The sequence below is a fragment of the Megalobrama amblycephala genome, linkage group LG6 (genome assembly GCF_018812025.1).
Source record: "Megalobrama amblycephala isolate DHTTF-2021 linkage group LG6, ASM1881202v1, whole genome shotgun sequence".
NCBI classification, from domain to species: Eukaryota; Metazoa; Chordata; class Actinopteri; order Cypriniformes; family Xenocyprididae; genus Megalobrama; species Megalobrama amblycephala.
The window spans coordinates 41,889,808-41,915,399 of NC_063049.1; the positions used below are offsets into that span (position 1 = coordinate 41,889,808).

Consider the following 25,592-nt stretch of genomic DNA (forward strand, 5'->3'; position numbering starts at 1 on the left):
CTTAACACAAACACAAAAGAATTTAGGAGCGCTACAATACGATACACCAGTGGTTCTCAACCAGGGGGCCTCGACAAACTTCCAAGGGGGCCTCAAGGTGACTTAAAATTAAACAAAACAAGCATGAAAATAAGCTAAAACCACAAAAAAATCAAGAGATTTATTATTATTATTAAATTATTTTTTATAACAAATATACATCTTTCTAGTTATGCCAAGCTCTAAAATATTTTATAGTGTATTTGTGGACAATGAGGGGCCTTAAAGTAAAAAAGGTTGAGATTCACTGTGATACACCATGTAACTGATGGTGAAACATGTCAAGCAGCGTCAACTTTACATTTTATATTAAAGCGGTCCTTGATTATGATTTTTCTTTTTTAACTTTAGTTAGTGTGTAATGTTGCTTTTTGATCATAAACAACATCTGCAAAGTTATGACACTCAAAGGGAGATATTTTCTTTTACAGAAATTGCTTTTTAAGGACTACAACAAACAGCTGGTAGGGACTACAACGAGCGTTGGTGACATCACAAACCCCAAAATTTACATAAACCCTGATGTCCAGTTTCATTCTAAAAGTTGTAACTTCTTCCTGAGTCTCTCCATCAGTGTCGACTCCGGTTTGAACAATGTAAGGCTGAACACCGTTACTGACAATCCTCATTTTGTCTGCGTGAGATTCTCCATCTTTGTTGTTGTTGAGCTGTTAAAGCTCCGCCCTCTTCTGGAAAGGGGGCAGGAGCAGCAGCTCATTTGCATTTAAAGGGACACACACAAAAACTGTGTGTTTTTCCTCACACCCAAATAGGGGCAAATTTGACATGATTTTTAACTCCAACCATTGCCGTCTGTCAGTCAAATAATGCTAGTGGATGGGAACTTCTACTATAAGAGTAAATAAAACATGCATAGACAAGTCCAAATTAAACCCTGCGGCTCGTGACGACACATTGATGTCCTAAGACACGAAACGATCGGTTTGTGCGATAAACCGAACAGTATTTATATGATTTTTTAACTCTAATACACCACTATGTCCAACCGCGTTCAGCACTCGTTAGTAAGGTCTGATCGCGCTCTGACAGCGGCGAAAATCATCATTTGTGTTCTGCTGAAGAAACAAAGTCACCTACATCTTGGATGCGCTGGGGGTAAGCAGATAAACATCAAATTTTCATTTTTGGGTGAACTATCCCTTTAAACCCTTTAGAAGGTCCATTTACGTCCATTCTAAGTGTGTTACTTCTACCTCAATGTAGTAGTCAGCAGGTATTATAAACACCTTTATAATGCCCCTTTTACAAGATGTAATATAAGTCTCTGGTGTCCCCAGAATGTGTCTGTGAAGTTTCAGCTCAAAATACCCCACAGATCATTTATTATAGCTTGTCAAATTTGCCCCTATTTGGGTAAACTATCCCTTTAAAAGTATAGTATGTGAAGCTTATACTAAAGGAAGTACATGTATGCAAACCCAGATACCCAAATTGTCTCTTTAAAATAGCATATTGTAAATGCATTTGTCTACAATCCGTAATTGTTTTTTGCACTGAAATACATTGTTAATTGTAAAATAAAATATTTCAAAGTTGTAAATAAAACAGAGATAATTGAGGTATGTCTTTCTACTTCGAAGTTGCACGTTTAACTTCAAAAAAATGTTTCTTTGTAATTAATTGTAAAATGTACTACCAATTGAAAATGGTTTTTACACCAATTTATTTACAGTGTACTACTGACCCATAGGGGACTGTGAAGGAGAAAAAAAAGATTGGACTAAATATATTTTAAGAGTCAGGGGGAAACACAATATGCCATTTACGTTTTGTGGGGGGGAAAAAAATCTCTCCTTGCATTTGTATTAGTGTTGTAAAGCTTCTTTGGACCAATATATCCTATACACATACATTTGAATGAGGTTGAAAATGTCTTATATTGGGTTAAAAAAACGTTCTGTTATTTTAAAAACTATGCAAAATATTACAGATGATATTTTTGGAATATTAATGTATTTTTTATATACATAAATGGGATATACATATAATTTTATGATCCTTCGAAGAAGGGCCTTAAGCATTAAACAGTCTGAAAGAGTGAATTCACTCGTGTGCGTTGCTGTCAGAATAAAAAAGACCAAAAGTAAATAAATAAATAAAACAACCCCAAACATGCAATGAAGTCTGTCTGTGTTTTGCTCTATGCCCCCCGTCCATCTCGCCCTCCTGCCAGCCCAGTTTTACAGCAGACTGCGAGCTCTGCCTTTCTCTACACCCGGCTCTTTCTCCATCACACGCTGCCCTTGTGCCGGACATCAAATGACCACTCAACCCCCCGAGGAGCGCTCAAGTTCCCACCTCCTCATTTGAGCAGCCGCCCGCTCTCCCCCGGCTCGCTCCGCACGGGGACGCACGACATCTGCCTGTCTGAGAGAGGGAGGCGTTCGCGGACCCCTCTGCCCGTCTGTCAGCGGATCATATTGGCCTGTCACGCCATCCAGCACTTATTATTCAGTACAGGGAGAGCGGAGGAAAGAAAAAAAAAGAGTCAGGGGAAAATGAGAGAGAGAGAGAGAGAGAGAGAGAGAGAGAGAGAGAGAGAGAGAGAGAGAAGTGCGGAAAACATTTTCATGGATTTCAGATGCTTTATTGTTTGTGCCAGATTGCCCCACAGATACATGTAACCGGTTTTATCCACCAATGTTTACGCTGTAATCATTATCACATAATCTAATTACTGCTGCTTTCCACAAACCCCCAGTCCGTCAATGAGAGGCGCTGCAATCGATAGAGAGGAATTTGCATAAAAATCTATTTGGCTGCCTGAGCGAATGGCGGCCAGGATCAAGATGTGAGCTGTGGGGATGAAGACGCCGCTGGCCCGCCGAACACCTCCACAGCAGACAGAGGTGAACAGCAATGTCTTTACAAAGAGTCGGGCTGGAATTAATCATGTGCTATACATCGTTTCTGTTAATGCTTTTTAGGGCTGAACCATTCTGAGTATATTCATGCTTATGATTTAATGCGCTTTTTATTCGACCATTACGTTTCCTAAAGGCTGCATCATTAAACTCATTTCCTGATTCTTTCTCGCCACGCACAAAAGGGGATGGGAGTGTTTAAACGTAGCAAATTAATTCGGTTCATTTCTGTGAGTCAGTTCAAATCGTCAGTTCAATCATTCGGATCACAACACAGCAACATCGGCTCAAGCAATGGCTTGAGTTTGGAGACGGAACTATCTCGCTGCGAATTCTTCCATACTATATAGTAGGCCAAAAACAGTATGTGGGCTGAGTAGTATGTCCGAATTCATAGTATTCATAAAACAATAGGTGAAAAGTACACAGATGACCTACTGCTTCCGGTGAGATTCTGCATGAGGCCACGGTAGAGGATTTGTGAATAGAAGTGAAGCGACGCAACTGACGAGGTAGGTCACAATGACAAAATGGCCGATGCAGTATGTCTGAATTATATTCATACCACATAGAACATACTTTCTAATGGTCACAAAGTACGTTTCAAACTAAATGTTGAACCAAATATGCAATTTTGGATGGAGCTTTTGTTTTATCCAACCAACCAACGGCAGACGGGGAAGTATTTGGGAAACCTGTTCAAAAATAGTAATTTTGCATCTAAATCAATCAGTATATATATATATATATATATATATATATATATATATATATATATATATATATATATAGAAATTGAAATTGCCAAATATGTTTTGTGAAAAAAATTCTAAAGTTCTAAAAAAAAAAAAAAAGTTCTAACTCCTTTGCATTTTTACATAAATTTGAAAAGTCTTTAACATATGTTGTAAAGCTTCTTTAGAACAATATTTATTGTGGAAAAATTTGAATAAAGCTGAAAATTTGGTGATGTATCATAAAAAATTAAAACATTTCTAATATTACACTCAAAATGACCCAAGTTGGGTTGAAAATGGACAAACCCAGTGGTTTGGTTAAATGTTTGCCCAAAGTGCTGGGCAGTTTTATTTAACCCAACTATTGCTTAAAAATATCTATATGTCTGGCTTAAAATGAACCCAAAATAGGTTGGAAATGAAAAAAAATCAGACACACAATTACTAGATGCAACAATAATAATCTAAGGTGAACATTTATTAATAAGCAATTTAATAAACGTTTATTGTTTAATTATTATTCATTACACTAATTAATAAATGCTCATTTATTAAACATATTAATTAATGTTAATTTCCAATTTGGGGTTCATTTTAATCAAGCAATACAGTAATTTTTAAATAATAGTTGAGTTAAATAAAACTACCCAACAGTTTGGTCAAACATTTAACCCAACCACTGAGTTAAAACAACCCATTCGCTGGGTTTGTCCATTTTCAACCCAACTTGGGTTGTTTTAACCCAGCATTTTTTAGAGTGCAAGTAAAAAAAGATAGGCAAAATATTATAAATAATATTTTAATTTGTTGTGGCTTTAGTGACAATATAAAAGCCAATTATTTATTTTTGGAAGCATGTCTTCTTAATTATATCATGCTTTAGTTTTTTTTTTTTTTCACACAGTATAAATGGCATATATAAATATTTAAATAATGTCATGTTGCCAAGCCCAAATGGTCATTTAGGGACAGCCGGAAACAGCCCACTTGATTCATTAATATTTATACAATCACAGGAAAATAAGAATTCAAGCTAGCACTGCTGTGCTGTTCACTCACAACGCACATTCTCAGCACAAAGCTACCGCCCATATCTTGGGCTCTGGTTGGTCTCTGTTCCCGGCTGTGGTAAGTCAAGTGATCTTGCAGGACTGGCTTTTGGCTCAGATCCATGTGTATGTTTCACTGCCTGGGACCTCAGCCTCCTGCTCAGGGTCCTGGGTGAAGGAGAAACTATCACACTCTCCTTGTCAGCTGCAAGGGTAATTACTGCTGGCTGAAATTACTCAACATTTGTTTATTAGTTCCCCAGAGCACCCTGTAAATAGATTGTCCGTTACAGTCCGATCGCATTAGAGACCGCGTAGCCCCTCAGAAGCCCCCCAGCCTCCTGTTGGCGGTGCGTCTGCTTCCTCACAGAGCGAACCATGTTCCAGCAGAGCGTTCTCCATTAGCGACGCCGTGCTATGTCTAAAACGACACTATGGCCGATGTAATTGCTGAATTCTGTCACATAGCCTCAGCTTCATTACCAGCGCCGAAGGGATAAAGCAGAGGAGCAGAGACATCAAAAAAAGAACTACATTTGCACTTCCTATATTAAGTTTTAAGATGTTTTTGTAAGTTTCATGATTTAGGCTTCAGTTCTGTGGATAATAAAAAACCAACATCAGAGCCACTGTCATGATTCTAAGCATGCATCTTGTTTGTTGTCTGCGGCACATAAGAATCAACATATAGTGTGAACGTGGCTACAAATGATTAATATTTGCAAGGAAGAAAACCAATCATAACTAAATATGCACATATTATGATGTCATCACTTGTGATAACAGCACTCCTACATTTTCACTGTTTGTATCACTCCGCTTGAAGCGACTGTCATTGTGGTCGAGCAAATCCACCGTTTTTTTTGTTTGTTTGTTTTTTTTTAACAAATACTACACGAACTGTAGTTTTAAGAGTTTTTTAGGTGAGAATGTAGTTGTTTAGACCTGAAATATGTGACTCATATTTAATCATAGCACCTATTTTACAATTTGTTTAGACGTTTTTGGAGATGTGAGCTTCAGGCCGCCAGCGGTCGTTCAGTGCTCGAGTACCCGCCGAGAACAGCTTCATCTCGGCCAGTGCTTCAGGGATTTGCAGCGGTCTCTTATAATGGTTAAACATGAGATATAATTCATTTTGGGTATAAAACGGGCAATCTTTGGTCTTATTAATCTATTACTTGTTCCTGAGCAAATCAAATTGGTCTATGTTTAATTTAATAATTTAATATTAGGGCTATATTTAACTTGCATCCTGTAGAGCACTGCTTTTGTACATTTGACTGAATCATACACTTGTGTTTATTTCCTATTGTCATTTATAATGGCTATTGTTGTTAATTTAAATGTTGTTCAATAAATATTATTTTATATAAATAATATGTTGTATTTGGTATTGAGAAAGGGTCCATTAGTGCATAATATTGATTGAGTTAAAGTTACATTAATACGCTATTAGATGGCGGCAAACTTTACGTGTGAATGAGTCAGTCGCAAGGGACTTTTAAATTGAAAGGGAATTTTGTAAACAAATGTTATGGAAAATTCCATTAACTGTAAAAAGGTCAAATACAAAGATCACTTTCCTCAATGGACATTCAAACTGATTTTTATAATGGATATAATATTATGGACATTGACCTGAAGAATGAATGTTATATCAGACACAGGTAATGCTTGCTCTCTCTCTCTCTTTCTCTTTCTCTCTGAACATTATATCATTGTATTTTGGAATGTTTGCAAAACAAAAAGACCAAACAAAGTTTGAAAGATTTCTGCTATTAACATGTCAGAATTATTAATGTATTCATTTACAGTTCAGCATTATTGATTCCATACCTACAAACAAATATATATAAATATTGTATTTGGTCTCCCTTTATATGTAATGTTTATTTAACCAGGAAAATTGTGTAACAAAAAAAATCAAGGACATTGCCTCTTCATTTTAAAACACCACCGATATATATATATATATATATATATATATATATATATATATATATATATGATGCAATAAATGTGTCTACCCTAGCCAATATCACTAATTGACTAAGTCAAGACCTTAATGACCCATTTCTAATCAGTACAGTGCTGTCTTGCTACAACTATTAAAAAAATCAAATCAAAAAGATACTTAAAGGCTTGAAGGGACTTTTTCATTAAAAAGGTTCTTCACAATGTACAGCCTCATTGGCAGTTACACAAAGGCGAGGTTGAAATATGTCAGTCGTTCTCTACATATAAATTTTCCCTGCTTTGTGGTATTTTATTGTGGTTATTTTCTGCATTCTGCCCACCATCGAGTGGACATCTTCGTGGCAGAGGCCTTGTATTTGTGTATTCTGTGATGGGAGGATGAGGCGAGCCAAGGTCTGTCCCTGTATTCATCGTGTTGGATGGTTCCTGTCAGAGATGACATTCTGAAACACTTGACCCACAAAAATGAATTCTCGGCCAGAGCCCAGTGACAGCGATGGGCAATTCATTCTCCTAAAATGTGAGAAGATAAAAAGGAGGAGAATGCAATAGCGCTGTCAAAGGGGGAGAGAGCAAAGCCAGGGAGTAAATCTATGTTTGAGAATGTGAAAACCATACATAAAAAGTGTTTTACAGGGAAATGGCTTTAGTTTAGGAGACTATCTGATATGACTCCCGCTTTGATCAAGAAGGAGAAGCGTAGCCAATAAGATGGGATTATGGAAAAAAGCTGCACTCTAAAACAGTGTTTCTCAACTGGTTTTACTTCAGGACCCAGAAAAAAACATTAAAATGTTTACTATATTAATATAATCATCGTTTCATAGGCTTTTTAGTCTAATTTGACTGGATTAAAAGTGAATTTGCACCAAAATACTGTAGTTTTTGAAAAAAAAAAAAAAAAAAACTATGCATGAAAATTTTTGCATTAGCATTGTTTTTTCGTCTCTGTGACAGACCTGCGATCATTTCTGGGTGGAGAAGCCAGTTGAGAAGCGCGGTGCCGTCAGTGATGGGTTGAGTCCACCTCTGTGGACGTTACACTAATAAAAAGCCATCTTTCCATTCCTCTGCCTCCAGCGCTGGCCTAATAACAGCCTGTGTGCAAATAAGGCCCTCGAGCCACTGGACATCCATCATGTCCCTCCTGAGTCACATTACAGCACCCTAATGGCCACTCTGTGTGTGCTTATGATATTAATTTTTAGTGTTTTCTGAAGAGCTTTAATCAGTAATGTGACATTGTCTCACCGCTGTGGAGACTCCTCGGCCATATTGCTTTTCCGCATGGAGTCCCTATGACACTTCCTTCTCATCTCTTCTCGTCTCGTGTTCTTTCCTCGTTTCTCTTCCCCTCTCCTTAGTTCTCCTCTTCTTTTCTCCTCTTATTTCTTAATTTCTATTTTTTTTCTCTACTCCCTTTCACATTGATGCTCTTTTCTCCCTATTCTCTTCTCTCTTTTCTCCGCATTTCTACACTCCCTTTCACCTCTGTCATGCTATTTTCTCCTCATTTCTCCTACTCTGTCCTCATTCTTTGCTGTTTTATCCTCATTCCTTGACTGTTCCCCTTTTCTTTTTCCCCAATTTCTCATTTGTTCTCATTTCTCATCTCTTCTCCCTTTTACCTCTTTGATGCAATTTTCTCCTTATTTCTCCATTTCTCTTCCTCTTGGCTCTTTTCTCAACATTTCTATTCTCTTTCCTTCTCCCAATTTCTCCTCTTGTATTTTTTCCTAAGTTTTTCTCCAATTTCTCCTTTTTCCCTTAACTTCCTTTCACCTCATTTCTCCTGTTATCCTCTGATTTATTTTTTCTCTGCTCATTTCTCATCTCTTCCCCTTTCCTGGCCAAATTTTATTTATTTTCTCCCTATTTCTCATATTCTCTCCTCTTTTCTCTCTTCATTTCTACACCCCCTCTGTCGTGCTTATGTCTCCTATTCTGTCATTCATACTCTTCTCTGCTGTTTTGTCCTCATTCTTCTTCTATTCCCCTTTCTTAACTTCTCTTGTCTTTTCACTTTTTTCCCTAATTTCTCATTTGTTCTCCTCATTTTTCTTCTCGTTTGTCTCCTCTTTTCCCAATGTTCTATTTTCTCCTTATTTCTCCAATTCTGTCCTCATTTATCCTCTTCTCCGCTGCTTTGTCCTCATTCCTCTTCTAATCCCCTTTCCTACCTCCTCTTATTGTCTTTTCACCTCTTTTTTTCCAATTTCTAATTTTTTCTCATCATTTCTCCACTTCCTTTCACCTATTTGATTATCTTTTCTCCTTATTTCTCCTATTCTCTCCTCATTTCTCTTCCTCTTGGCTCTTTTCTCAACATTTCTATTCTCTTTCCTTCTCCCAATTTCTCCTCTTGTATTTTTTCCTAAGTTTTTCTCCAATTTCTCCTTTTTACCCTAATTTCTCAACTTCCTTTCACCTCTTTGATGATGCTCTTTTGTCATTTCTCCTGTTATCCTCTGATTTATTCTCTTTTCTTCCCCTTTCCTGGCCAAATTTTATTTATTTTCTCCCTATTTCTCATATTCTCTCCTCTTTTTTCTCTTCATTTCTACACTCCCTCTGTCATGCTTATGTCTCCTATTCTGTCATTTATACTCTTCTCTGCTGTTTTGTCCTCATTCTTCTTCCATTCCCCTTTCTTAACTTCTCTTGTCTTCTCACTTTTTTCCCTAATTTCTCATTTGTTCTCCTCATTTTTCTTCTCATTTTCACCTTTGATGCAATTTTCTCCCTAATTTCTCTTCCTCTCAGCTCTTTTCTCCACATTTCTCTTCTCTTTCCCTCTCCCAGTTTCTCTTGTCTTTTCTCCTTTGTTCCAATTTCTCCCCTTTTCTCCTCATTTCTCCCCTTCCTTTCACCTATTTGATGCTCTTTTCTTCCTTTTTTCTCTGTTATCCTTTGATTTCTTTTTTCTCTGCTCATTTCTCTTTTCTTCCCCTTCCTCTTTTCTCCTTTTTTCCCAATGTTCTATTTTCTCCTTATTTCTCCTATTCTGTCCTCATTTATCCTCTTCTCCGCTGCTTTGTCCTCATTCCTCTTCTATTCCCCTTTCCTACCTCCTCTTATTGTCTTTTCACCTCTTTTTTTCCAATTTCTCATTTTTTTATCATCATTTCTCCACTTCCTTTCACCTATTTGATTATCTTTTCTCCTTATTTCTCCTGTTATCCTCTGATTTCTTTTTTCTCTGCTCATTTCACTTCTCCTCAGCTCTTTTCTCCCCATTTCTGTTTTCTCCTCTCCTAATTTTTCCCTTTGTCTTTTCTGCTTCCCCCCCCCAATTTCTTTTTTTCTCCTAATTTCTCAGCTCCCTTTCACCTTGTTGATGCTCTTTTCTCCCTACTTCTCCTATTTTTTTCTATTCTTCTTTCCTACCTTCTCTTATTGTCTTTTACCCCCCCCATTTCTCATTTGTTCTCCTAATTTATCCCTTTCCCTCACCCAATTTCTCCTCTGTATTTTCAATTTCTCCTTTTTTCTCCTCATTTCTACACTCCTTTTCACCTCTTTGATGCTCCTTTCTCCTTATTTCTCCTATTCTGTCCTAATTTCTCTTCTTCTCTGCTCTTTTCTCCTCGTTTCTCTTCTCATTGCTCATTTTGTCTCCTCTTTTCTCCTCCCCTCTCAGAACGTGAGAATGTGTACAGAGGCTCTTCTTCGAGTCCTGCCAGATCTCAGCTCATGTGACCAGATCAACAGATGGCCGGCTACACTTGGGGTCCGAGGAACACACTAGCACGCAAACACTAGATGTCATTTTGCATTTTTAAATACACGTCGTCACATCCCCCCACCTGCAGAATGTCAGAGTTTGATAGCATCAGCCGGAGGCGCAGCTCCCTGTAATAGATGTATTTTAAAATGCCTCCCGCAAAGAGCATGTTGGGAAAACAAGATGAATCGGCCAGATATTCTGTAGATAGACCAGGCTTTTAAGTGTTTAGGCTAGACGGTTCGGCTTTTACTACACATCATCTTGTCTCGATTCAACATTCAAATATCAATTCGCTTTTTTAGGTCAAACCGTTAAGCTTAAGGAGTGCTTTTTTTGATCAGGTTTTGTGGCATGAGAGGATGTTGATGGATCTAATCTTTAACCATGGTGAGGAAGATTTCAAACACTTAAAGTTTTGACAGGAAAAAATATAATTTTTTTTTTATGCCAGTCAGTTTTTCACATCATTTCTCACTCCAGTTTGTACGATAACCTCCTTTTTACCAATTGACCTCTCTCATTTTATCATGTATCTTAAAAAATTTCAAGGAAATTCTGTCGACTCTTTGAATGCCTCACATCTATCTGGTTGTCTTTGCATTTAAACGTACAGGTCGTGTTAAACCTGCCAACACATCAGGCTGTTTTGACAAGCCTCAGTTGTTTAAGTATTTTGCCGATCATATAGATCACAGGCTTTTTTTTTGTATCGCAGCACCTTAAAATCCTCAGCTGAGAAATCAAATCGTCTGTGCAGCTGCATGACGACGCTCAAAATAACATGGAGAGATGGCGAACGGAGGGGGCAGAGAAAGAAACAGAAACGGGAGCGTTTAAAATGCAAGAAAACTCTCCTGTGCTGTTCTCAGGGCTCGAGGATTTGGAGGACGGGGGCGACAGAGGGCTACGAACGAACAGCCGTCACTCTCCGTGTGCAATTTCATTCATCTAACGAGGCTCTGGAAGCACGCGGCAGAGGAGCGGGGCGATGATAATTGCCTTTAAAGACTGAGGAAGAGAGAAGAGAGGAGTGCAGATAAAAGATACGCACCAAAGAGCACATTAGGACATGGGAGGGGTTGGCAAGACCGCAGAGGCTTCTGGTATAAATAGTCATGAAATAAGAAGTTTCTGCCAAGGATTGAAGTGAAGAAATTCTCTCGGAGGGGCCAGCAGGCCACACCAAATAATCCTTGACTTAGCGTCCCATTCTGAATCCCATATTAGCTACAGAGATTTAAATGTAAATATGCCATTAGGCTGTCATTACAGTGATCAAACTGTGCACGGCACAGGTCAGGCCCAGCCACTGTTAATTTTGCAGGCAAAAGCTTTTTTTTCCTCCTCTCTTGAAATGTTAATAACTTTCTATTAGTTAATGTACCGTGACTAAAATTCAAATTAGACATAATTTATTTTAATATCTGTGACTAGCTAGCCTGACAATTTAGCAATGGTCTGCAGAAGAATACACGATTGTAAATCGGACTAATTTGCATTGGACGGTTTTAGCACGCCTCGTCTCTCGCTTTTTTCGCCGTTGTGATGAATCATTTCTGATCCTTGAGGTACAACTGTTCTTTAGTGAATATTGCCAACCGTCACATTTAATATACGTCTTTATGAATGCGCGTCGTGGGGGGGTGGAACTGGAAAATTACCCAGAGGACTCCAGACTATTATGTTAAAATGATACCATTTCGTATTTGGACTGGAATACGGTGCTAAATTACAAGATTGAAATGTCACAATTGTTGAAGCAGATCACTCTTTTCGATAGTCGTCTTCTGAGAGTTTCCAGAATAAGTATATATATTTTTTTGCTCATATTTTGGTATACACTTAAAAAAAAATATCGAAGTTCGAAATGAATTTGAATTGAAACAAAGATTATTGGAGTATGTTTTACAAGGAAATACTATTTCAGTCAAAATTTCATGTTTAATTCAGTGCGTTACTTGCCGTTTCTTCGTGAAATTTACAAGCAATTTCGGCGTAGAATATCTTCAAAGTAAATCCAATTTTTGTTCAGTGAAATATAATTTAAAGGTGCCCTAAAATCAAAAATTGAATTTACCTTGGCATAGTTGAATAACAAGAGTTCAGTACATGGAAATGACATACAGTGAGTCTCAAACTCCATTGTTTCCTCCTTCTTATATAAATCTCATTTGTTTAAAAGACTTCCGAAGAACAGGCGAATCTCAACATAACACCGACTGTTACGTAACAGTCGGGATCATTAATATGTACGCCCCCAATATTTGCATATGCCAGCCCATGTTCAAGGCATTACACAAGGGCAGCCAGTATTAACGTCTGGATCTGTGCACAGCTGAATCATCAGACTAGGTAAGCAAGCAAGCAATAATAACTGACATGATCCATGATATCATGATATTTTTAGTGATATTTGTGAATTGTCTTTATAAATGTTTCGTTAGCATGTTGCTAATGTACTGTTAAATGTGGTTAAAGTTTCTTACTGTATTCACGGGGACAAGAGAGCCGTTGCTATTTTCATTTTAAACACTTGCAGTCTGTATAATTCATAAACACATCTTCATTCTATATAAATCTCTCCAACAGTGTGAAATGTTAGCTTTAGCCACAGAGCACTATCAAACTCATTCACAATCAAATGTAAACATCCAAATAAATACTATACTCACATGTGATCTGACGCATGCATGCAGCATGCATGACGAACATCTTGTAAAGATCCATTTGAGGGTTATATTAGCTGTGTGAACTTTGTAAATGCACTGTATTATAGTCGAGAGCTCGGGGGGCAGGGAGCGTGCGATTTAAAGGAGCATTGAATCGATGCATAGTTAATGATGCCCCAAAATAGGCAGTTAAAAAAATTAATTTAAAAAAATCTATGGGGTATTTTGAGCTGAAACTTCACAGACACATTTAGGGGACACCTTAGACTTATATTACATCTTGTAAAAACTGGTTCTAGGGCACCTTTAAAAAACTGACTAGAAAAATAAACAAAATGGATATGAAGCAAAAATGCACCAAAGCAAAGGTTTCCAGAACACTTACCCTTTCTGCTACTGGTCTGAAAAACCGTTAGTCCCACCCCCAAACGGACGCCATTGGTTGAGTCACTGTTGCTGTGTGGGCTGATTAGAATGACAACAAACAAACAGATCACTGTTTTCAGGAACAAAAAATACACATTTCACCTTAAAATAATCACATATACTAATCAAAAATACCTAAATAAAGTCTCAAATATTTTAAAATATATCTGATATTTTAATACTAACATTGTTCGATCATGTCTTGGAGCTGATATTTGTATTTGGTGTTGTTGATGCAGCCCAGTTGCAACTCCTGTGTTTAGAGAGAAAGAGAGTGAGAAAATATGGGCCAAGAAGAGGCCAGCTGATTGGAAACAGCTGGGGAAAAAGAGGGAGGCCGCCCACTTTGGAAAATCTGGGTGACCTCCGCTGGCATGTGAAAGCACATCTCTTCAGCTGCCAAACCTAAAGCATGCAAAGAGGAACCCTTGGGCCACGGTGCAGGATGGTACCAACAGCCCTCCTGTGATAGACTACGGGGATCAGATGACGTCCGATCTACTTCAAAGACGTCCAGATACCTGAAGGAATGATTTTCACAACCCAAATAGCCAAGTCTCTTGATGCCTAATTAAGACGTACTCAATCATTTTATGTTTTACTGGCTGATACAGTGGTCTTAAGCTTGAAAAGTTTTATGTTGCTGATGCAATTATGCTGATGCAGTCATCCATGATTAAAGTCAAAATTGACAATTCTTATTTTTTATGGAATATTGCAGTGTTTATTTATAAATGATTTATACATTGTTTTTTTTTTTATTCATGTGCCTTATAATCTTTAATCAAAATAACTTCCCCTACCTCTTGCAAAATAATCAAAATAACTTGCAAAAAATCAAAATAACTTCCCCTTCCTCTTCTTTGATGATGTGTTTACTGGTGTGAGGGCGGGGCAACCTGTCACTTACATGAGATCCACCAACAGCAAACCACAACCATCCAATCAATTACCAATGGGCAAAATAAAGCCCCGCCCTACATTTTTTGTAGTTTGAGAAGCAGTTTCACTAGGATATACTTCACAATAGGGAAGAAAACACTATTGAAACTTCCATTTTATGCCTACTTTAAAGGGTTATTTCACCCAAAAATGAAAATTAACCCATGATTTACTCACCCTCAAGCAAGGTGTATATGACTATCTATTTTTAAATGAACACAATCTGAGATATATTTAAAAATATCCTTGCTCCTCCAAGCTCTAGGGCTCTAGTGGGTTAATAAAGGCCTTTTGAAGCAAAGTGATGGGTTTTTGTAAGAAAACTGTCCCTTTAAGACTCTAAAGGTCTTGCATAAAAGGAAAATATGAATTACACATTTCAAGAGAACTTTGAAAAGCATTATTGTTTATAATGGCAAAATGTAATGCCTTTTTCCTCTCTCCTTTCAATGTCTAAATTAACCTCCAGATTCTTTAATATGTTCCTCCAACCTAATCAATACCCATTTAACAGATATTATTGAAGCTTTAGCCCTCTGTTGTTAACAATTGTACACTTTTCAGATGACCTTGTTTAAGATAGACTAACATTGTTCTGTTTGGGCTCAAAAACATTGTAGAAAAATACAATAAATTCAAACAGCATGTCATCACATTGAAAGTTTGTTTATTATCAGTTCTCATAAGATTAAGAAAAGTCATGAAGTATCAACTAGATTCTTTGATGTTAAATGTGTTTCAGAGATATTAAAAGGGCCTCTGTGTCTGTCGGACCCCCTACAGAACATGAGGGTTAACTCATATTGATTGCTCAAATGAATTCACTACAGCTGCTCTGACAGTGTGTGAGTTTAATGCTTTAACTAAACGGTATGTCTGTTAAATGATTTTAAGATGTTATGATGGAGAAGCTGGGCTATATAATGGAGGCTATGAAAGGACTTTTAAATGTCACCTGACAGCTGCAGAACCAGAGCATCACGTGAACATGCATTACACACACACACACACACACACACACACACACACACACACACACGTTGGGTTTTCATGTTTTATGGGGACATTCCATAGACATAATAATTTTTATACTGTACAAACTGTACATTCCATCCCCTAACCCTAAACCTATCACAGAAAACTTTCTGCATTTTTACATTTTCAATAAACATCCTTCTGCATGATTTATAAATCAAAAATGTCCCCACAAGGAAAAGGATTTTGGATACTGCCATCTTTATGGGGACATTTTGTCCCATTATTCAGGGAATACCAGGACCACACACACACACACACATACACACACACACACTTGTGCTTACCATACACATGCAAACACTCATGAGGTGGTTCTCACTCAAAGTTCACTCTCACAGGTAAGGCTGAAAGCGTATTAAGCTACCAAAGAGATAGGCTACAGTTCCCTGTGCGGCCTCCTATGCGCGCGCTCTGACTTTGAGATGGGGCAGAATGCCCATAAGCAAAGTATAGGGTGTCGGCTACAGATACGCGCCTAAACGGTCAAATAGCCTACACACAAATATGTCAAAATGTCGTTTTGGTAACGATCCTCATAAACACAGTCGGTTATGTCTTAAGTGAATGTAAACACTGAGAAAGGGCGTGTGTGTAACAGTATATTGGATCCGTGCATTTTAAAGTGCAGCAGCCTAATAAACCTGCTGCAGTCATTATTGTTAATCAAACAACAAAAGACAAAGATAAAATCACTCACTGCTCCTGAATGAATAAACTGTAGCTTTAATAAGGATTAGTCTGTATTTAATGTATACAGCAGTGTTATTTTACATTTGATTACTTTATTAATTTTCTATTGTAGGCTATTACTTATCTGAATACCATTGTTAGTACATCTTCTTGAAAAACCTAAAGCAGTATTTATTTAATTTGTTTTTGTTCTGTTGTATTTTTTGTCGGTTATGTTTGTAATTTAGTTTGTATTACTGACTGATTACTTGTCCTCTGTAACTGTTTTGAGGATTTTACTTACATTAATTAACCTAGAATTAGTTTTTGCTGAAGTATTTTGCTGAAATTTCACTGACATTTAAAATTAGTCATATCATGAAATAAGACTTTGATCATATCACCCACCTATAATCATGTTAAATAATCATGATTTCAATATTGAGTAAAATAATCGTGATTGTGATTTTTGCCATAATCGAGCATATAATGAGAGACAAAATGGAGACTGCAGAGATAAAGACCAGAGTTGCCATTCACAGTCTTACTGTTTGACAACAACACTCATTTAATGTCTATTTTTATTTCACCTTGGGAGTAACACTTTAATTTATGCATGACACTTTTATCCAAAGTGACATGCATTGCAAGTCAAGATATATTGTTATATATAACAACAATAAGAGAGAATATGGAGACTCAAATCTCAGCATGAAAATTTCAACATTTCTCAATACTTAATTTCAAGACCAAAACATTGCATTATTTGACCAATGCTATTTATACTCTTACTGTCTGACAACAACTGTCTCACTTTTCTCGTGTGGAATTTTAGGAGAAACACTTATTTTAAAACACATTTATGCATTTTACCATTGCCTTCAATCACTGCATTTTATCAATGCATCCTGTAGTAAAAACAGTACTGTTTTGAATGCACACATTTCAGACAAATTATATACTTAAATGAAACATAATTAAAAACTCAATTAAGCTCCTGATCAATGAAATGTTGACACATATTCAAATAACACACACTCAAAGCTGAAAGTGCACTCCTCATTTCTTTCATTATTGTATGTATAATAACCCAAGTGTCAGAGAGAGCGAATGGTCTCAGTTGCTCATTCTCCTGCGGACGGAGTCAAAGGGTTCCCACCCCTCCTTCTGGCTGGCTTCAAACGAGCCGTCGAGGCATAGCACGCCCTAGTCTGATCTGCATATGAGTAATATTCATGTGTGAGCCACAGCCAACACGGTCACCCTTCCTCTGTTGATTCATATTACGTAAACCACACATTGCAACAGCAAAGATTACTGCGTTTAGCATTTGGGAGGAAGTTCTTTGTATTTGCGAATGCAGCCTTCACCTTAACACAAACCTGCATTGATATTAATATTAATGACTATGCTAATGAGCGCGGCTTGATGGGGGGACACTTATTCATATTAGATTCATTAATGTAATGAATGCATGGCATTATCAGATACTGTGTTCCAGTGTCCTTGATATGCGGTGAGGGTTTAAAGACCAAACGTACGGGAAGATAGGTGTGTCTAAGCTAAGCTTATATAACGTGCCGGGCGGGCTGAATGTAGATTTTCATAAAACACGTAATGTTTGACATTAAACAAAACAGGCCGAAACTGAGATAATTTGCATCGGCCTCCGCCTGTAAGACGAGCTAAACTGCTTACCACCATTCAAAACGATATCTCTGAGAAAGGGCCCAAATATGAGGGTGAAACCAATTTAACTAGTGGCCACCAAAGTCGTTAGCTGAGTGATCAGCATTGAGATTCGGCCCGTGTAAGCCTCTTATCAACGGCGCCGTAGAACTCTGCCTCAGTTCTGAATTTCAGAGATATAGCAATACAATAAATTTGACATTTTAAAGCTTTGGCTTTACTTGTTAATTAGAAACTCATTTCAAATTGAACTTAGGGAACTTAATAAGTGCGTATTTGGATCGAGGACTGTTTCGAGCAGGAAATAGGAGGAGGGGGGATGGAAAAGATCTGAGCGCCTACTTTCATATGAGATTGACTAAAGGTCTAGAATTCTGGGTCATTTTATTTAACTCCTAATCAAGAGGTATTCCAGGTGGGTTCCTTTTTAAGGTGATTTATGGCTGTCATATTGCAGTTTAATTTCAGTGTGGTATGAATCCATGCTCTTTTCATTTAGCTTAATATCACGGAGCCCGTGCTGCATTATCTCTAACCATTAAACAAAACGTGCACGGAAGTCAGTCTGGTAAATTGACAGAGTCGGGGAGGAAAAGAAATCACGTTTTTGTAGCCGACGAAGGCCAACGAGCGTGAGGCATTTGGCATGGAGGAGACGCTCGCTGCTTTGCATAATATCCCACTAACAGGCAATTAAATCACTGTCCCTCCTCATCCACAGGTGACTGTGACGTCCCACCTCCAGCAATAAGATGAAAGTCATCTGAACCGCTCCGAACGGACTCAACTCTAAATGGCGGTCTTTGAGAATGCGAGATTTTCGGTTCTAAAGTTGAAAATTAAAGGGGACCTATTATGCCAGTTTTTACAAAATGTAACATAAGGTGACCCCAGAATGTGTCTGTGAAGTTTCAGCTCAAAATACCCCACAGATCATTCATTATAGCATGCCCAAAATACCCCTTTTTGGGTGGAAGCAAAAACACGCTGTTTCCGTGTGTGTATCTTTAAATGCAAATGAGCTGCTGCTCCCGGCCCCCTTTCCAGAAGAGGGCAGAGCCTTTACAGCTCGTGCCTCGGATACTAGGGGTGTTTGATTCAGGGTTTTTCAGAGTCGACTCCGATTCCCGACTGTAGGAGACGACGGAATTGACTCCCGGAATCTACTCCATTTGCTCCATTTACTTTACGTCAAAACAAGGTCGGCAATATAAGAATACAAGATTGCCATCATTATTACACACTAAATGTAGGCTATTCTCTTTTTTTCCTGACACAAAGCCTAAAACTACTTTCATAAAAACAACACAAATTAGTCTAGTTTAGAGATGACATTACCTTGAAATGATGCGTTACCTTGTATCTAATTTTAAAGGGGGAAAGTCACAAGAAAAAAAGCCTTGGTCAAATATTATTTCAGAGTTAAATAAACAAGAGAGAAGGCAATGAATTCTTTAACCAATTCATCTATTTCATCTAAATGGTCGGATGAGGGCGATAAGCACATTGTCATCTCTTGTAATAGTGCAAAAAAAGCTGCTTGGACAGGAGAATTCAAGACACTAAAAATAATATCTAGTCTAAATTACATACAATAATGTACACTTATTAATGAGTTTATTCTTGTTGGCAGATTAAAAAAAAAGATTAGTTTAATGATTATGAACTCTTAACTTTATTGTAAATAAGCTACATGTAAAACTTTATCTCTTGTAAATGCAATACTTCGATTAAAGTAATGCGATGAAGCTCTAGACTATTAAGAGTCAAGGAATCGACTCATTTGGAGTCGACTCCCCATCAGATACTCTGCCACCAACAAAACAGAAGGAACATTATATGGGGCCGTTTCTACAGAACACGTTTTTGCATTCCCCTGTGCTGCTTTCCCATTATTTTAAATGTAAACGCACAAGATGGACCATTTGGGGCCATTCACACGTAACGGGTCTTTGCTTCTAAAAACAAGATGTGGGCAGTGGAAAACGCAAGGTGTCAAGACAACTTAAACTTCTTTTTACTAGCACGTTTACATAAAAGCAATGGAAAAGTAGTGCAGTGTAATGGAAAACCGTGTTCTGTATTCATTGATGCAGCCAACAACAGAGCACTTCGATTGTTTATCATGTAACTGAGACATTCTTATGTTTCCACTCCCTGCTCTGGTGAGGAGATAAACATGGCTGACTGTGTACAGCCCACTCAGGGGAGGAGCTAAGCTAATAAGGCAGATTTTGTCACCAGTCATGGGCGGGGCTTGTTACATTGTGATGTCACAATAATACGAAGGAATCATTTTGAGACACTGTTTATGATTTATAGACAATATAAAAAAGTAGTGGGTGGATTTTTACCATTATAGGATGGCTGTGTACACACACTGCCAACACATAATTCATGTTCAAACACTATGTAAAAGTGAATTTTGCATAACAGGTCCCCTTTTGCATTGTCAAAACAACAGGGCTCAAAATTATCTTTTTTTTTTTACTTGGTAGCACTGGTGCTCCCAACTTCAAAAAGTTAGGAGCACCAGCAAAAATTTAGGAGCACCACAACTAAGGCTTGACATTAAGTCTTGTCATTTACTTGCCCGAAAAAAAAGGATTTTTGTGTATTTATTCTGAAGAAATATTCTCATCAGTTTTCTATCAGCTTTGACATATTTAAATCTGCATATCAGTGATATTTACCCAAGGGCATTTTTTTAACCTTTATAAAGGGCTATTTTTTATCTTATTAAATATATGCTTCATCTTTCATTTTAAATTCCTAAATTTGATCCATAAATTCTAGAATAATAAGACACTATGGGGCTGTTACCAATTAAATTAAATCATTTACACTGAAAAATTAAAACTGCATTAAATGATGTTATGAGTTTGTTTAAAAAATGAATATACAAATAAGAAATTTTGGAAAGAATGATACTTTCAAACATGAAACTAAACCGCCAGTAGGTGCTGGCAGGTGACCGTCTTATTGAGTGAGTCATTGAGTCATTCATTCAAACGATTCGTTCAAACTGACCGTTTCATTCAGTAATGAAAACACAGAGTGTTTCTGTGAGATGCACGATGGTTCTGCTGTGATCTTTGTTTGGAACTATTTTCGCTGCTGAAACAGAACAAAAAAGTCAATATTGCATCTAAAATGTAAGCGATTTAATTTTAACTATTTGTTTATTCAACTGTTGAATGAAATCACTGTCACATTTTCAATCGTGATGGTGGAAGACAGCGATCTTCTTGGTCGTGTGATGTTGCTTAACTGTATCATATGTTATATAAAAACTCCACATTTTGAATTTTTACCGCAGTATGTTAACTGAGTTTGTGTGCTGCGCTCATTTGTTTCCATTTCTCCTCGAGAGGCTGCACAACACTGTTACCGTCAGTACATATACATTATTGTGGCGACCAGGGCGGGCGAGAGCCGTGAGGGAACGGCGTGAGGCCGGTGACGCAAGTGATAACGAGCATCACCTGGGAGGCGCACCGGCCTTGAGTCTCTCACGGAGGAGCTCCGGGAGCATAAAAGGAGGAGCGACGACCGTGAAGGACGAGAGAGGACCAGGCCTGGACTTTATTTTACGTTTTATTATGTTTGTATGGCCGGCAGACGTCCGCAAGGGTCTGTCGGCATTACTTTCGTTTTGTTCTTTGTTTATTTTGGAATTAAAGTTTTGTTGAATGTTCGCCGGTTCCCGCCTCCTTCTTCCCGTATATACGAACTGTGTTACAATTATATTATTATTATTTCGATCACCACTTACACTAAATGTAATAAAATCAGAGTCATTCTCGCGTTTTGGTGACTCCATCGTTTTTTTAAGCATTCAAGTGTTAATGTGGAGCCCTGCTGTAACTGTTCTTTTCATCTTCTCTCTTCAGCTCTTTACATTTTGAGCACTAGCTCCCGGTCACGTGACAGTTAAAGAGAGATTGACGGATATATTAATCAGTCTGCTTTAAACTTAAGAACATACAGATGAAGTTCAATTGGTTGTGTGATAGAACGTTGGACCGGTAACTGTATCAGCTCACAGCAGGCACATAGTAACTAGCGAGCGTTTTGCAGAGAAATGAAAACAGGTCGCACCTCAATGATTATTTGCACTCGCACACATACTCCCAAATATATTTTCAGGTTGCACGCATTAAATTTACGGAGCATATGCGACTAAAATGGTCGCAATTTCGAGCCTTGTACAAGATCTTGACCAAAAAAATGATGCACCATTTATTTCCATCAAGAGGTGCATCAATTTTTGGTCAAATTCTTGTATTGACCATGCAAGAGGTGAGCACTCTGTAAAGTCTCCTCCAGCACATCCCAAAGACTTTCAATGAATTTCTGGACTTAGAGGGTCTAATTCATGTGTGAAAAATGATTCTTCATGCTCCCTCCCAACCATTCTTTCACAATTTGAGCCTGATGAATCTTGACATTGTCATCCTTGAATATGGCCATGATACATCTTCATACATGGTTGTTTAAGAAATGTAAAGCTACACACTCCATCAATTAGGCTTAGAAGAACTGTTCCCAAACATATAACATGCTAGAAACATAAAATAATGATTTAGTCATAGTAAAAAACAAGCATTACGTACCAGAACGGAGCCTGATGACTGTAAGAAGTTGAAAAGTAGGAGAAATTTGTGACGTCTTGGGAAGCAAGATATTTCAGAAAAGGAGAAAGTCATTACATTTTTACACAGAATAACATGTACAATGAATCATACACAATAAAACCAGGAACATGCATTAAAAAAGTAAATAGGGTGAGTTTTGATTTCATGTTTAACTGTTAAAGAAATTTTCAGATTAAATGCTCCAGTAAGTTCGGATAATAATATCACAGCCAGGCTGAGCCAAGTGTGCTGAAAAATGCCTAATTAACACAGATCCCTCCTGTAGTTTCTCAAACTGCCATCAGATGTAGCATCGCTGGCCCTGCTACCCCCTCACAGGGATCATCCCACCCCACAGCGAGGGCCTCTGCATGGGGGGAGCTCCATCATTTTACCTCAGCACTCCCCACCACCTCCTCACTAATGGCTGCTGGGGCTATCCAATCAATCCTGTCTCTATTACAGTAAGACTTTAAAATCAGCTTGTATTATTATTACACCAGTCAAATTACACAGGCGCAATCTTTTACCTTTTCGCAGGCCTTTAAATGAGTCAAAATTCAATTGACCAGTCTTTCATAAGTGAAGCAAATTAATTGAGCAGATAGGCTATTTTAAGATAAGAAAGATAGATATATGGCTCTTCTTTAAATTTATTTGAGCTAATGTAATTACACAATGTCTAAACTTGTGTAAAGTGTCATTTTATGGATGCCTTATGAATATTTATGTTACTTTAATGAATATGGAATGTTTAATTTGAATAAAGGTTATTAAAACATAATAGTTAAACAAATAAAAGATCATTTACACTCAAATGGTTTTAAATGTGATACTAAATATGTCTAGCTGATAATTAAAGGGTTAGTTCACCCAAAAATGAAAATTCTGTCATTTATTACTCACCCTCATGCCATTCCACACCCGTAAGAATATTTTTGGTGTGCCAAAAAAAACAAAATAACAACTTGTGATGACCGATTTCAAAACACTGCTTCAGGAAGCTTTGGACCGTTATGAATCAGCGTGTCTAATCATGATTCGGATCGCGTGTCAAACCGCCAAACTGCTGAAATCACGTGACTTTGGCGCTCCGAACAGCTGATTCGACACGCTGATTAATTTGTGCTCCGAAGCTTCCTGATGCAGTGTTTTGAAATCGGCCATCACTATATAAGTCGATATTTTGTTTTTTTTGGTGCACCAAAAATATTCTCGTCGCTTAATAATATTAATATTGAACCACTGTACTCACATGAACTGATTTAAATATGTTTTTAGTACATTAATGGATCTTGAGAGAGGAAATGTCATTGCTCCCTATGCAGGCCTCACGGAGCCATCGGATTTCAACAAAAATATCTTAATTTGTGTTCCGAAGATTAACTTGCGGGTGTGGAACGGCATGAGGGTGAGTAATAAATGACAGAATTTTCATTTTTGGGTGAACTAACCCTTTAAGACACATCCCTCTAAAATACGTGATTATGATTGGCTAGCAGTGGCATTAAGTAGAAAAACATTTAGGCTAATATAATAAAATATTAAAATGACCAGGGTAATGTAACTAGGAAACCTGTTTGATTCATACCTGTGATGTGTTCCTGTTCTGTCTCCTCACAATTTCTGTAAGACAAAATATATACAGTCTGTATAGCAGCGATGTAAAAAGTGTGGATCAAAATAATAGGGACTTAAACGAGAACAGGATTTTCTCCATCTCCAATTTGATTAAAATACATGTTCTTTTGATTATATTGTTCTTTTGTCACGCCAGAAAGGCATGCAAATCAGTAAATAGTGTCCGTTACTGAGCTCCTTTGTTGCTCTGCCGCCCTTAACAATAAAATTACAATATCTTCCCGCGCATTTACTCTTGAGCGCGAAATATATGATTAGGGCAGCTTAAAAATGGCGGCTTTCACAGAGAGTGAAAAAGTGACTCTCATTCTTAAAGATGGATGGGCGGCACTTCGAAGCCACTGAGCGCTTTGTTTATTTAAAGCCGTGGGATTGTTCGTGAAGGATATTTCTGGTCAGCAGTTGGTACCCGGTTCGGAGGGAAAGGAGGACCACCGCCAGGCGCCTGACAGTGATGGAGCGCGCGGGCACACACGCGCAGATTCATCTTGAGCGCTGCAGCAGGGGTGAAGTGGAGACGCGCACACGCGCTGAGAACGGTTTGTGAACACATTGCGTTCATGACATAGTTACAGTAACTTAAATGAATATGACTGTGTTGTAATATACTCACTAACGCTGCATTTATTTGATCAAAAACACAGTAAAACTATTTCTATTGTGTAATTTATACATTTAATATATATTTAATCATTTATTCCTGTGACCAAAGCTGAATTTTAAGCATCATTAGCTACTCCAGTCTTCAATGTCACATGATGATTTGCTCAAGAAACATGTCTATTATTATGTTGACAACAGTTATGCTGCTTAATATTTTTGTGGAAACTGTGATTTTTTTTCAGGATTCTTTGATGTATCCAAAGTTCAAAAGGACAATATTTATTTGAAATAAAAATATTTTGTAACATTATAATCATAAACAATCTTCTAAATCCCATAACTCAAGCTTAAACATTAACAACTCTCATTTTCATCTTCAAAACATTTAATTTCAATATTTACTCTCCTAATCCAGTCCCATATAAAGCATGCTGGGAACTAGAAATCATGCAAACAAAAATTTTCCATGTAGTCCCAAAACAGATGGATTAAGTAAACTATCCATCCTCACTCAAAAAGTGCTTGTTTCGCTGCTTGCTCAATTTGCTTGAAATGAGCCAATTTTAATTAAGCAAATTGATCAGGCAGTAAAACAAACATTCTATGAGTAAAAATGTATTGTTTTAGAGTGACACAAACCAACAGACACCACAGAATTAATCAAATCCATTGCTTATACTCCCTCACCGAAATTATGTCACTTCCTGATGATGTCAATGGGGAATTGGCTTTTGTTTTGTTGAAGGACTAACAGAATGGAAAGTTTTACACATTTAAGTGGATTGCACATAATAAAATTGAAAAACTTGCTTTAGCCAAGGAAGTCTAAAAGATTAGAACAAGAAAAAAATAAGTTTCATG

The 25,592-nt window shown here is 37.5% G+C and overlaps 1 long non-coding RNA gene across 5 annotated transcripts in view; it reads right to left on the reverse strand.

The window, feature by feature from the left end:
• The window catches only part of LOC125270755, a 113,774-nt gene extending 89,560 nt beyond the window's left edge, over positions 1-24,214 (reverse strand). For 4 of the 5 annotated variants that reach the window (XR_007185453.1, XR_007185450.1, XR_007185451.1 and 1 more), the window contains exons 1-4: positions 24,079-24,214; positions 22,467-22,521; positions 13,699-13,765; positions 13,472-13,551 (exon numbers count right to left, since the gene is read on the reverse strand). This is a non-coding gene — a long non-coding RNA (uncharacterized LOC125270755). Of the gene's footprint in view, positions 1-6,823; positions 7,204-13,471; positions 13,552-13,698; positions 13,766-22,466; positions 22,522-24,078 lie in introns of those variants that run through there. The other variant, XR_007185452.1, reaches the window with a different exon arrangement.
• Positions 24,215-25,592: the final 1,378 nt, after the last annotated feature.